The sequence below is a fragment of the Triturus cristatus genome, chromosome 2_2 (genome assembly GCF_964204655.1).
Source record: "Triturus cristatus chromosome 2_2, aTriCri1.1, whole genome shotgun sequence".
Classification (NCBI taxonomy): domain Eukaryota; kingdom Metazoa; phylum Chordata; class Amphibia; order Caudata; family Salamandridae; genus Triturus; species Triturus cristatus.
In genome coordinates, this window is record NC_140582.1 from 960,548,592 (window position 1) to 960,561,525 (window position 12,934).

Here is a 12,934-nt window from a genome sequence, read left to right on the forward strand (position 1 = left end):
GGAGGGAGCAGCCGGGGACTGGAATGCAAGCAAAGGGTTAAGGTGGAATAGCAATGAGATGTTACAGGGGACGCTAATGAGATGCTTGACAATGAGAGGATAAAATGGAGGGCAGCCAAGGGGAGAGGTCATGAGGAAGTGGGTGAAAGTCATGGGTTGTGTGCAAAGCATATTTCAATAATTGTCTCTGAAGTTCCTCCCACTTTAAACATATATCTTTCCAACTCTGCCAAGTTCTATATATCTACATGTCCTACAACCGCTTTTAAAGCCACTTCATATGCTACCTCACAATCACATGGGTCTCTTGAATAATAGCAACTGCAGCATGTTTCCTACCTAAATATGACTATGTTTTGCTTCTTGACCATCTCATTAAATTATAAGATGGAAGCAAGCTTCTCCCAATCCATCCGTCTCATCTTTGCCATTGGAGAATCAAGACCCACTTGAAAGTAAAATAAAATTGTGAATAGTGAACCTAAAACCACATGTAAAATATTTGCATGGTAAACATTCAAGATCAGTGTAGGAAACTGTCCTTTGATGTTATCTTTCTTTTACTTTTTGTAGATACGTAGGTACCATTTGTACCATTTATTTATTTTCTTTTAAATATGTTTGTTAGCTGTAAATGGTCTTTTCCCTACATTATGCATATATGCATACTGCCCATTGTTGACCAATTTGTGTTTGACTTCCTCAATTCAATGAAGGAGGTATCACTTAATTGCTTTGTTATGCCCCATTTTATAATTCAGCTGTACACTTGATTTTAAATGTATTGATGTGCATGACAAACTCCCATATACTCCCCCTTCTTGCTCCAGGCGTGATTCACCAGCTGCCAATGACCCTTATCTTCTCGCATGATTCCTTCTACACCCCTGTCCTATAACTTCATCCTGAGCGACTCACTTTTGGTATTTGTACGGCAGACTTATTTACTTTACATTAATGTAGGTGTTGACGAAAGCTTTAAATCATTATCCATCACCAAATTGCAGATGCAAGTGTCTTTTGGGTGAAGAGTCAGTGTCCATTGTGATAATAAATATGAATACTGCACACCTGAGCGGACATTGGAAATAGGTCTTCAAATAGGATGATAGGTGCTGTGCTTTAAAAGAAAGAGTTGCCTCCCCCCCTCCCAGGGAGCACATGATATATACCTGCACAAAAGAAATGTGTTTTCAACAGGCTGATAACAGAATGGAATGTTAGTGAATGCAGATATTGTAAAATCAAAAACCTTATATAATCTTGCGTATGATTTCTAAGATTTGCAGTAGTTTGACATTCAATTTCTATTGGTGGCAAAGCAAATAATTATGAGGCATGTGCATGATGGTTACACATGATTGACGTGCTTTTACAATTAGACTTTGAGAACAGCTGATCTCTTGATTGTCCTTGCTATATTCAGAAGTCATCTCCCCAACCTGGCCATTCTGCAGAAAATCAAGACAGAGGCCCTTGTCCGGCCAATATTAGCACTGACCCTTGATTGCTAGAACATTTTTTTAAACCCAAATTAGCTCAGGATGGGATGACAGTGGCATAAGTGCCTGTGAGATCTGACGGTAAACAGCCATTACAACAAGCTTTTTACTTCGCGATACCATTACAACGCATGCATTACCGCGCATGAGTTGTACATCGTGAAGTCATTACTACACATTTCTTTAGAACGCATGGTCATTTATCACGCATGCCTTTACAACGAATTTCGTTGTAAAGTTATGTATAGTAAATGACCATGCGTTCTAAAAAAATGTAGACGATCCACGTTGTTGTAAGGTAACAGAGGCTGTTCTGTTTCCTCATTACGACGTGCACCGCCCCACAGAGACGATGTGAAGCCGGAACCAGGAGGAGAGAGGAACCACGAGGAGAGAGAGGTAAGGGGGATTGGGCATGGGGTGGGGGTTACTTTTTTAGGGTTTAGGGGTCATGGGGGTCGCGCTGGGGGTAGTGTTTTAGGGTTTACGGTAGTGTTGTGGTGTTTGTGTAGTGTATGTGTAGGTTTTTAGGGTTTAGGGTAGTGTCGGGGGGTTGTGCAGGGTAGTGTTTGAGTGTAGGGACCGGACTGGGGGTCGGGGGGGTCGTGCTGGGGGTAGTGTTTTAGGGTAGTGTTGTGGTGTTTGTGTAGTGAAGGGGGTCGTGCTGGGGGTAGTGTTTTAGGGTTTAGGGTAGTGTTGTGGTTTTTGTGTACTGTAGGGTAGTGTTTTAGGGTTTAGGGTAGTGTTGTGGTGTTTGTGTAGTGTAGGGGGTCGTGCTGGGGGTAGTGTAATACACACACAAAAATGCAGACACAAGCATTCATCAAACAAATAGACACATGATGAAATATTGTATGTAATTCACAAACAAATATAAAAAAAAATGAAAATCTTAATTTTATTGGGAAGCTTGGAGATTTTCCTAATTCATTTACATCTAAAGAAGGTTTTAAAAATCTACTTTACATTTTGCTTTTTTATTTATACACTTTATTAATCTGTTAAAAATATTTAATTTTCGAAACAGTCACGGACCCCCTGAGTAGGCTTTGCGGACCCCCCAGTGGTCCCTGGATCACAGGTTGAGAAACATGGCCTAAGGAATCCAGATTAACTGGTGTAAATCAGTTTTGTACTTCTGTTCAGTACCTGGAAAATATGTATTCAGATTTAGTGATCTGTTTGTTGGTATGTGCTCTAGCACATTTCAGGAACCTAGGCATGTAGACAATATTACACCCTTATTAATAATCTTGAGCGGCTTGTTTCATTTAGTTTCTCTTTCTTGATATCTTCGTTGGGTCAGATTATGCTTGTTAAAATAATTCTAGTCCTGAGAGCGCTACATGTTTTACAGTGAGTCAATAAGTGGAGTCTGTCAGCTTGTACAGCTGGATTCATCACGCGTGAATCTTTTGTTGTAAGAATCTTTGTTTGAATTATTATTTCTTCTTTTAGATTCCCTTAAGACCCAGTGAATTGACAATTACCAACTTTAGAACTTTTTAAGGTGTATCCCAGTTGGAATCCAAGAGCCTGGTGGAGTTTCTGGTAGTCCATCAGCCTCTGTTTGCTAACCCTTTACCTTTCTATACCATCTTAAAGTGTAGATTCCTTACCCACACGACCATATACAGCACCCTTTATGCTCCAACATGACCAGATATTCTCAGCATCATTTGTGTAGATCTCAGGTTATCTTGCAGGGCTACGGGTACTGCGGAACCTGGGCTCCTGAGGAACAAATACTATGAGTGCTCTGGTCCTTTGATTCTGTGACAGGTGTAATATCTAGGTCATTTATTGTGCCTGTTTATAAGTGTAACAAATACCTAATTCCTTGACTTATCTCAGCATCTCAGCTTGAGTTACCTTTGCTTTTTAAAGAACTAGAAATGCACCTTGTAAGTGTACATTATTGAGTCTGGATGAAGTGTGTACACCCATCATCAAGTTGTGTAAGGTGTGTGCCTGTAGGAAAGTGCACCTTTTTGACATGGTCACCCCCACTTTTTACCTGGTATTCGATGCAAATTTGACAGGAAATGCACTGGGCTCTTGCTGTTCTGGTCTCCAGTGCCACATCTCTTTCCAAAAACTGTACAATTATTCCCACAATTGTCAATAACTTTGGCACCACTGTAAGTCGCTAGTAAATGATACCCCTGGTACCTCGGGCATGGGTACCAAAGAGGGGGCCCTATGGGCTGCAGCATGTATTGTGCCAACCTAGGGGACCCCCCATCACCTAACTCATGCAGACTGCCATTGGTGCAGACAAAAGCGAAAACACGACATGGCACACAGACCTGTGTGCCATGCCTACAGACACTGCATACAGTATATGTAAGTCACCCCCACAGCAAGCCTGACAGCCATAAGGCAGGGTGCACTATACTACATGTGTGGACATATCTGCATAAGCAGATGTGCCGGTGCTGGCCAGATCAATTACTTCCAGAACAAGTCACCAGGGAAGCCATTTTAAGTACATGTGCTGGACACTGGTGAAAATGAGTTCCTCAGCTACATGATGGCATCACTGAAACCAAAGATTTGTGGTATCAAACATCTTGTATTAATGAACACACACTAATTCCAGTGATGGATTTATTAATTTATACACCCAGAGGGCACCTTAGAGGTGCCCCTAAAAACCGACCAACTACTAGTGTGCTGGCTGACTGGTCTTGACCAGCCTGCCACCACAGACACGTTTCTGACACCGGGGGCGAGGGCCAATGCTCTCAGGAGGTCAGGAATCTGCCATTCTTGTGGCTACTACCCTACACTCCCCTAACATCCCTACGTTTAGTATTTAGGAGAGCCCCTGGCAATAGGAAATCAGATTCCTGCCGACCTAAGAAGAAGAAGGACACCGAAGAGCTGCGTGAAGCAAGGACTGGTGAAGCAACTGACTTTGTGCTAAGCCTGCCAGGCTGTCGGCTGTTCCCGACTAATTGCACTAAAGTCATCTCGTCCTGCAGCTGCTGTGCCTCCAAACCCTGGGAGCTCCTGCAGAAACTCCTACTTACCTGACACCGGAAAGCACCACTGCACCCGTGCCCCTTAGTCTGAGTTGAAGTAAGCCAACGGTGCCAGCGTGGTCCTCAGACCCTCCAGACTTGAAACCCACCTTTGGTTTCTCAGCTGTGGACTTCCTGTCGCCTCTTTGTGCAGGCCTTCTCAATCATGAGTGTCCCCGGTGCCAAAAACTTTACAACTCAGGTCACCTCTGCATCCGACTGCCCCGGCCCGAGGAGAAGAGGACCAAAGGTGTCCCCACGTTTCTGAGCATCGTGCGTCCTGAGCCCCCCTGTTGGTTCAGTCGGACTGGCCTCCCAGTCCGAACCTGCAGTCTCTTTCTGAAAGGACCGATCCCTATTGACTTCAGTGGGACACCAGATGCTGTATTGCACCTTTGCACCCAGGCACCCGAGTTGACCTGCTGGTGCTGCCTTGGACCTTGCCCCGTACTCACCGTAAGTCCAGGAAATTGGTCTCGTAAGTCGTTGTAAAGAACTTGTATGCAGTATTTGTTCTTCCTCATTAGGATAACATTACTGCCTCTGAAAATTACACTGTCTCAACTTTTGAAAATTAAAAACATTTCTATAACAAAACATACTTACATGATTTTGATGATCTAGGTGCCAAATATATAAAGATAAATGTTATCTTTATCAATCGGTGTGATTCTCCTTATTGAGTCGTGTGCACCATTTATTAACTGTGTGTGTATTGCAGAATTCAAACAATCCTATCTGATAAGCCTAAGGCTGCTCGACCACACTACCCCCTAAGAGAGCACCTTGGGATTACTAGAGCAAGCCCCGTCCACTTGTAAGGGATATCTGGAATCTTTGCACAGTATGCCTCATTTTGGTGTACTATTTAAAGAGCCAGCTTCCTTTGGTGCATAAGGAAATTATTGTGATAAATAAAGTCAGGGCAAATTGGGAGCCTGATCTCTTTCTAATGAAAGATGTTCTGTGGTGCAGGATGTGCAATTCTTATAGGACTGTGTCACAAAAGGCCAGTTTTAAATTGATTCACTACATGTTTGTATATGGAACATACTGGAATCCCTAGATTCTGCATAGCCTGGCAAGTTGGTAAAAGAGTAGACGGTCCCTCACCAAGCTCCTCATAGCACTTTCATCACCAGTGTCCCTCTGTCCTACAACTTTCTATACTCTTTTGTATATTACCCACTGGTCACCGGTCTGACTTGACGGGTCAACCTACCAGAAAACCCAGAGCTGCGTCCATTGAAGGGGTGCTTTTGCCTTTACCCCATTCACCTGGATATCCAAAGACTTGTTGAGCTCCAGCAGATATGGTGCCTCCTGAGTTGACAAAACTGTGAGTGGCTCCACCAGTGAGCTGGACTTCTTCCACTACTGCCTATGACAATGGACCCAGCTCGTGATATGGAGGCGTGGCCCTCATACAGTGCTCATCCATGGACCCCATATCTAACCACACCCCATACATCATTCTTCATTGTTTATAATCTTCACAAATTCATTCTGTGAGCCTGCAAGTAAAAAATAGACTGCTTAGAATAATAAGTAGCAAAAATACTAATATCACACTCAAAATATTGCATAAACAAAAGTGCCATCTTAGGTGAAGGCTTTATATTCCCAGTATGTTCATTAGGGATTTAATATGCATATACTGGTTTCTTAGCTTGACTCCGATATACTCTTATCAAAGTGCTCACCTCATTAGCAAGCCCAAAACCTACAGGAGATTCAGGCATCCAGAATGGATTTACGACTACTAACTTTACGTCCGGGCCGGAGGCGGAGCTTCCAGGCCGGAGGTGGAGATTGTGGCCATGGCTAAATCTCCGCTACTGGCCGGAATTTCCACCTCTGGGCCGGAAGCTCCGCCTCTGGCCCGGAAGCCCCGCCTCGGGCCGGAAGCTCCTCCTCCGGGCCGGAAGCTTCGCCTCCGGGCCGGAATTTCCGGCCCGAGTGCGGACGTAAAGTTAGTAGTCGTAAATCCATTCTGTGAATACCAAAAATAGTAAGAGCATTCTGTGAATACCAAAAGTAGTAAGTGCATTCTGTGAATACCAAAATGGTACTAAGTTTAGGATTTTGTCTTAAGTTTGTTCTGTGAATCGGGCCCACAATCTTTATTTTTTAATGAGGCTTTTTACCTTACATTCTCATTGAGAATGGTATGTTGGGTATGCTTTAGAGAGGGTTTTGTGTTCTGAGGATTGTAGTTTTCTGTTTGGGAGGGGGATGGTGAAAATGTGGACTTATTTACTTGAGTTTGAAGTTGTAATCCATGTGCATTTTGGGCCCTACGACACAGCTCTTCTGCAGCTAGAAATAGAGTGCTCATAGAGATCGACCTTTCATAACCTGACAGTCGCTACCACTCTTGTAGCTCTATGGCATGACTGATGACTGACTAGAACATGCACTCAATTAAGCTGTTTATATGGAATATTAGGGGTCTTAATGACACGAGAAAAGCTAGGTAAGTACTTAAATAGGCACATTTCTGCATCACTTACTTGCAGGAAACCCACCTGATTAATGTATCTGAAAAGGTATTTGCTACCTCTTGTGGGGGTCACACAGATACTTCTCTTCATTCAACTCCCACTCCAGAGCAGTAGGGATACTGATCAAACGGACAATACACTTTTGTCACTTAAAAACAGTTGTTGAGAAGGAGGGCAGCTACCTAATTCTGCAAGGGTTAATAAATAAGCAACATGTAACGCTACTTAACTCATTTTGACAAAACATGGATTCCCCTTACTCCTTTAATCACCTTATGAACATCAAAACTAGTCACTTGTACCCTACTGTGAAGCAGAGACTTAAGTATAACACTGGACCTGCCCAGAGACAGATCCACACACACTTCTAGATCCCTCTCCCTGTCACTTGTGGCACTTGTGTTTCTTGTACTTAAAACACATTACAACTTGGTCTTCATTTTGTATGCTAGACATACACACATAAGTGACTTTGCTTACTTTTCCTCTGTTCATGATACGTCTCACACTGACTACTGGCTTGTCACAAGAGAGGTTTGCATACCAGCTACTGAGATGCAAATACTTCCTGCATTCTTTCAGAACATTTCCCAGTTTACCTGTAACTGAGACTTCCAAAGCTCATGGAGGGAAGCCACATGAGGAACATCATGGATACTACTTGACATTAGCGATCGAGCGGTGGTGGGGTACCTTCCTGAGCTGCTTTCAGATTATTGTGCATAAGATCGCAAACTAAAATATTTGAGCAAATATGCAAATCCACAATAAATTGGTGAGAGTTGGAGGCCTAGTTGCACTTTAACTTGGTTGCTTTAACCCAGGCATGCCGACCGGATGCTTCTCAAAATCAAAGGTAATGAGGGTTCATGTTACATGTCTACGAACAGTATTTTGAGACTATGATACTAAACTTTACATAACAAAATCCATTGCCATGTGTGAGGAAATAAGAGTGTCTTCCAATGGCTACTGTAGCCTGGATGGAGCATCCTGAAAGGCAGCCCCTTAACCATGCACTCATGGTAGAAGAGAAAATACACCCCCGGAGGCAAAGCGTCTGGGTTCTATAAAGGATATGCTGATTTGCTGGCTCCACATTTGTTATCTGTATATGAGGAGGCTCAGGAGAGTGGAATATCACCCCCCACACTTTGAAAAGCTTTCATCTCAGTTTTATTACAACCTGGTAAATCCCTGATGAATGTCCCTCTTGTAGACCACTCCCTTTAATTTATATTGACACCAAAAGTTTGGCCAACATAATTGCTAATCATATACAGCTTGTGATGTGAGGTGTGGTGTTTCCCAAGGAACCTGGATTCATCCTAGGGCATTATATCTCAAAAAATGTACAAACCTTGTTTACTCATGGCCTTTGAATTGATCTAGGGGGGCCCTATTGGACACACAAAAGGCAATTGATTCCCTTGTATGTCCATATATGTTTGCTGTCCTCAAGAGAATGGGGTTGGGGCGAACATATTGGGCTGGATAACCCTTTTATAAAACAAGCAACAGGTGTGTATTAGATTAATGGAAAACAGCCTCCTTTCCAATTACTCTAGGTACAAGGCAGGGTTTCCAGTTTTGGCCCTGCTGTCTGATTTTGCACTTGAGCCATGGCATACGTTTTTCAGAATTCCTTGCGACTCAGGACCTCTGGATTGATGGCACCAACTATTTGACCTCAATGTATGCAGATGATTTTTACGTAGTGAGAGAGGTTAAACAATTTGGAATTGTTTCAGGACTCCAAGTTAACCGGAATAAGTCCCAATGCATTCCTATCACACCCACCGTACATGAGCCACAATTTGATTACTTAACTGAATGATGGGCAGAGCACTTTGTGGGTGTGTAAATTCACTGTGATCTGTGAAGGGTTAGGCAAGAAAACTATGAACCAGTCATGGCTAATGTTGAGGGGAAAACTGCCTGCTGGTGACTCCTCCTCCTATCTATAGCTGGTAGGGTTGCGATAGTTAAGATGATTTTCCTACCAAAGCTCTTGTACATCTTCAGCACTATTTCTCTTATCCTACTGAGACCCTTTTTTTGTGGCGGTATCTCAAGTGGAACCTCTGGGTGGCACAGGAGCAAAATGCCTTTTATTGGCTTCCATCGGTACCATCCTAAGTATACAGCCCCACGTCTCATGATAGAAAAAGATATGTCAAGCCCCCCTACTGTTAACCACTGTCCTCACCAAGCCATTTTCTAACCCCAGGGTGCTATTAAACTTATTGGGCTGCACAAAAAATGCCTGGCATCGATTTGCTTGAATAATGAGTGGAGAATGTGGTAATGTAACATGACTGCTGGTCAAGTTCCAGCTAGTGATAGCCTTTGACTAGGTCTAGCTTGAAGATCACACAGGCTCCATTAAGGCAGCTGATCATGTCATTCAGGTGAGGTACTGGGTGCTGTTCCCTTTCGATGGCTGTGTTCGGTATACTGATGTCAACGCGAATGCAAATTTTCTGTTTGTTTTGCTTCGGCACAGCCACAGTGGGGGACACCCACGAAAATGATCCCCCTGTGAGCTCAATAATGTCTTGCGCTAGTATGCTTTTGAGTTCTTCCTCTACCTGCGGCTGGAGGTGCACTGGAATTCTGCTGTGATTCCGAGCTACCGGTTTGACTGCTTCATTGATGCGAAGGGTGACTTGTGTGTTCTTCATCTTTCCAAGCACTTTGAAGAGTGGGTACTCCAAGATTCCAAGATGCTGTGATGGTCAGACATGTGAAAGTCATGGCCAAGAGACCCATGAGTTGTGACGTTTCTGAGTAAACACGGTGTCAGTATGTCACATTTTAGGACGTGCACCTCTTCTTGCACAGACCTCCCATTGCATGTGAGCATCTCCACAAATGTCCCCATGTTCGTTACTGGGTGTTTCTCAACCCATGTGAAAACATCAATAGTGGAGGGCAACAACAGGTGTTTCTGTTATATTTTGTCATATTCCAACACGCACATGATGTTACATGTGCCTCTACTGTCGATCACAATTCTCATTGTGTGTGTTTCCCTACTTGGAGATTCACTGTGCTCATCTTTTGAAACTGCTGTTCATCGAGTAGCTGGACATGCGTTGAGGAGTTCTTAGGTGCTGTGGCATCCGTCATGAGGTATAGGCGTTCGGTGGTCCCTCGCGTAGAAACAGAGACTAAGTCTGTTGAGGGGCTACTATTACATGCTTGCATGTGCCTGGCGTGTCTAGTTGACATCGGCCTGGCAGATCGCCCTACCTCCAACTTGACGTGTTCACCCTTGTAGATACTCGCAAAGTGATTGTGTCTGTTGCATTTGCAGCACTTCTGTCCCATGACCGGACAGGTGTCGACTTGCGGGTACTCCAGTCCTCAGCTATAGTATTCTCTGTCAGGTTCGTTCAAAGGCGGCATTGACTTGTCATGTCTGCCGTTGCCCCCGGCCATGCGATGAGCTTGTTCTATTGTTGATGTTCTCCCATTTTCAAAATGGAAGGCGTGCGATGTGGCTCTGGCTTCTGTCCCAGCCATGGTTAATATTTTGTCTATTGTGTATGTTTTTTAAAATATTTTTGTGAGAAACCTAGTGGAGAGACATCCTTCAATTATGTGCAGCCTAATTGCTGCCTCGTTGTCAAATTTGTCAAGCTCATCAGGTCACTAATTTGAGCAGCCAGATTGCAAAATCGTTGAGGGACTTATCCGCACTTTCGCACACTGTGTACGTGTACAGTTCAAAGTCAACATACCGATGGGGTCGAAACTGTCTTTATTAGGCTTTTGTAAGTAGTTATGGGCTCAGGCAGGAAAGTTATGAGCAGATTTTCCATCTCATCCCCGTCAAGTTTTAGGAACAGATCCCTGGCCTGTTCATCCGTGAAGTTTTTACAGGTGGCACGCAGATAGTGTTCGAAGCTCCTGATCCATTTCTCCCACCCAGCACCCTTCGTTTGAGAGTCAGAGAGATCAAAGGACAGAGGGCATCGAAAGATCCCACTCGGAATTATGTTCTTATTGCGTTCGTCAGCCATTTCAGTAGCAAGTAGTTTGCAAGCACGTGATTCAATGTGTAGTGCTTGTTGCTGATATGTTTGTTATGGATCCTTTGGGAAGAGTGCAAGTACAGTGCCTCTTGATGTATTATCCTGACTCCTAGAGTGCAGCTTCAGTACCAATCGTGACTCCTGACTTTAAAATGGCCACTGGAGATCCCACGAAGTTCAGAGGCCTATTTGCCTGACTCAAAGATGGCTGCCGAGATAGTGAAGATCTCGCAAGATTTCGTGGTATAGACAGATCTACACGTGGGAGGCTTGAACAGGCTGGCTCCTAAGACCACACTTTGATGCGTGCAACCGGGGTGGGCTCCCGACGCTGCTGTAAATGCCGAATCATTGCATTGCACTCGGGGTGGGCTACCGACATCGCGCTGTTACTGATTGCCATGGTTCGACGAGGGTGGGCACCTGGTGCCGCGCCGATGCAGGTGAACGTCGCGGAGCATGCATATCCTCGTCGCTTGGGTCCGGCTCACCACGTTCATCGCCAAATGTCATGTTCCAATGCCCAGGTGCTGGTATAATGACCTAGTGAGATTGGCAGGTGAGTTTAGGGGTTCTTTATTTGCAGCTAGCCCTCCACTCATGCAGGCACCACTTCTCTCCTTTGGGTCCCAACCCTATGTTACCAGTTTCTGTTTCGCTCCTTCATGAGCGGAAGCGGTTTTCGGTGTCCAGTCCCTAACGGTCCAGTGTGTGCAGGGTCCTAGTGCCCAGCAATATCTCCTCATTACGGCACATAGTATGTCTGTTAGCAAAATGAAGGGTAGTAGGTGACCAACATCTGCAGTGAGGGATTGAACTGCGGACCTTATTTACTTTAATGAAGTGTTGTATATATAAACTTCCACCCTTTCTCTTATATCACGACATAAAAACATTTGGGGTTCCTCCAAGAATACTTAATATCTCAGAACACATCAGAATAGCACCTCATCAGCAGAAAGAAAGCTCCTAAAACAATAGATAAAATCCTGGATTGTGTGGGCTCTGAATAATCCAGCTTTAATATGTCTGCAAATTGAATGCCTTGAATTTGTGGTTATGCATAGACTGCATACTCAAGTTACATTTTTGGCTTTACAATCATGTACGTCTGGCATGGCTTTACTGGTAACATTTTACTTGATCTTTTTTTATTACGTCTGGTATGGCTTTACTGGTATCCTTTTACTGAAATGATCTTTTTGATTGACATGTTCTTAAATGTATACAAATGGATGGTAGAAATCTTTCTTTCCCACTCCGGCGACTTATATTGCACTGTTATATTGTTTCTGTATTTGTTATGAAATTGAATAAAAATTAAAAAAACTACAGCATTACTTTTACCCTCAACAAGCTAACAACAAAGAACATTAGAGCACACAAGCAAAGCTTTGAAGCAACCAGCAGTAGTTCAAACATGGACTGGTGACATTAAAAAGACAATGCCTAAACCTTGAACATTAATGTCATAAACCACAGTTTGTGGGAATCTAAACTCCCTACAAGATCCATAGAAGATGTTGCCAAAAGTCAATTTGGAGAACAAAAAATGGGTTTAAAAACAGAGCAAGGCAAACAAAAGAACTGGTAAGAAATAGCATCTATAAAAGACTGACCAATAATGGTGATCTAAAAGGTAACTTACACGCAACGGCACAACACTGTAAACATATGTTTCAGTTTTGAAATCACATCTAAAAATAATCTTCATTGATTTCTGTGAATAATTCCTTTCTATCAACGGGCATAGTTGCTAGCAAAAATGAACACTCCTATTAGATTCCTTAAAACCACCCACAATCCACAGCAAACCCTCATGTCTTGGAAAACTATAGTTGTATTTCCATTGTCCCATGTCC

General features: G+C 43.5%; 1 protein-coding gene across 4 annotated transcripts in view; it reads left to right on the forward strand.

The window, feature by feature from the left end:
• FAM184B (family with sequence similarity 184 member B) overlaps positions 1 to 12,934 on the forward strand; it is a 496,675-nt gene that overhangs the window by 303,320 nt on the left and 180,421 nt on the right. The gene's annotated exons all lie outside the window — the stretch shown is intronic.